The 2,137-nt window shown below is 37.1% G+C and overlaps 1 long non-coding RNA gene across 1 annotated transcript; it reads left to right on the top strand.

The window, feature by feature from the left end:
* The first annotated feature begins 589 nt into the window (after positions 1-589).
* LOC116403855 lies at positions 590-1,749 on the top strand. The gene is made up of 2 exons (XR_004216761.1): positions 590-1,224; positions 1,306-1,749. It is a non-coding gene; the product is annotated as an uncharacterized LOC116403855 (long non-coding RNA).
* The last annotated feature ends 388 nt before the right edge of the window (positions 1,750-2,137 follow it).

Genomic DNA, 2,137 nt, shown 5'->3' with positions numbered 1-2,137 from the left:
AGATTCTGAAGTAGCCGTATTTGAAAATGACATTGTCCTACAAAGGAAAAAAACAACAAACATGAACTACAAGTAACAAACATTATACAAAACCAAAGAAACTAAAGTACGACTCTTACTTTACATACTTATGAAAGTCAATTGGTAATCCATGTGCTTTCACAGTCAGGTCTAGTGTATGTTTTTCCACTTTCATCAATGTCACCTGTTGTTGTCCATTTTAAGACCGTCACATAGTGTGGCAACATATCTCCAAGGTCATCATCAGCACGTTTGTAAGGAATGTCCTTTGTGGTGGCATTACAACAACCGATCGTCTTGCATCAACAGGATCTATGACATAGAATATTTGTCTCCTGTGTGTGGCAATAATGAAAGAATCTGTATCACCCTGATTTGGAGGTATTTTTCTCACTGTTTAATTGTCGAGTTGTTTCATTAACTTTAAGGTTTGGGTGTTTTATTATTAAAAATTGTTGGGAAAGAAAGAAATAGAAACTTGATAAATAAAGCTAAAAGTAATAATAGTTATTGTTTATTATAATAATAATAATAATTATTATTATTATTTTAAAAAAGAGAACCCACGCGTGCCCCTCCCCCTTTCTTCTACCTCTTCTCTTTCGTTTCCTCTTCCCATGACCTACCACAGCCGCCTCCCACATCTTTCTTTTTCTTCCTTTCCGTTCGCCTGAAGCCACCGCTGCACCCCAAAAACTCGTCATCCGTTGAACTGAGGTTGGAGCTAAATAGCTCGTCGTCCGTTCCGATTCGCGAAGCCGCCGTGCATTTCATCTGTGCGTAACTCTTTTGATCTGCGATTCTTTGTCGCTCACCATCAGTGCACCGTGACTCTTCGCTCGCACGTACTGCTCCTTCCAACTGCAAATCGCAAGCCGTTCTACCTCTGTCTACAAAGCACCGTGACGCGACTCCCTATCTTTTACCCGCGAGTTGCAAGTTGACCCACGCTCCAAATTATTTTGCACGACTTTTCGTTTAGGTTCGATCACCGATGCCTCTGTTTTGCTGTGAATCGTCGAAGTTTTGTTGGTAAAATTGAAGTTGTGGGTTGTAGTTGTTTCAAAAACTAATTCAAGTATTATGGTTGGATTGATTAGTTAAGTTGTTAATTGATTTTGGAAGGTGTTGAAAGTAGTGTCGAGTTCTTTGGATTCACAACCAAATTGTAGATTTGTTAGAGTTCGATTCGCCAATACTTTGGTAAGCATAGAATTTATATTGAGGAATTTAAATGGAAGAAAGCATTGCGAAAGTAATTGAGTTCCATATTTTTATGTTTAGGTTTCCTTAGTTGGATTTTAGTTTGATCGAGAAATTTGGGTAACATGAAGGTAAGAGGTTTCTACTACCGGACTCTACCATGGATTTCAAATATGTTGACTGTGTGGATGTCTCTGATCTGAGTATGGGTGTCATATATGATCTGTATATTGATGCAGAAATGATGATGTATATGTAATATGTAATATGTAATATGTAATATGTAATATGTAATATGTAATATGTAATATGTAGATGTAGATGTAGATGTAGATGTAGATGTAGATGTAGATGTAGATGTAGAGGTAGATGTGATGAAAAGTAGGTTATGGCTGTCTAATATGTTTTTGTGAACATTATGGAAAATGTCTAAAATGTGTGATTAGTATATTAAAGTATGGTTAGAGTATTTTTGAACTGGAGGAGTATTATGTATATAGGTTGGTTGCTTGATGTGTTGTTTTACCACTGGCTGATTTTGTGATAGAATTGAGAAATTTGACTATATATGTGATGTACTGAAAGATGGATATGATGGTAGCTTGAATTGTAATTTGAAGTGAATGTTTAAAATGTTAGAATTGGCTTAATATGTGTTTTCTGTAGAACACTAGACTGATATGTGCGTCCTTCGGGGCGTTAGACTGATTATGTGTATCCTGCGGGGTCACAAGACCGTTAAAGTGTAGGGTACCCCCAATAGGAAGATAACAAGTTTATCTTTTCCCTAACAGGACTAGTAGTGGGTCTCTTACTGGGTATGTTAATACGCATCCTTTTATGTTCAACTTTTTAGGCAAAGATAATTCGAGCGGTAGACCGACGAGGGACAAGAAGAAGCTGTGATTGTCAT

This window comes from Cucumis sativus, chromosome 5, assembly GCF_000004075.3.
Source record: "Cucumis sativus cultivar 9930 chromosome 5, Cucumber_9930_V3, whole genome shotgun sequence".
Classification (NCBI taxonomy): Eukaryota; Viridiplantae; Streptophyta; class Magnoliopsida; order Cucurbitales; family Cucurbitaceae; genus Cucumis; species Cucumis sativus.
The sequence above is the reverse complement of the archived record's forward strand: the minus strand, read 5'-3'. Positions and strand labels throughout refer to the sequence as shown.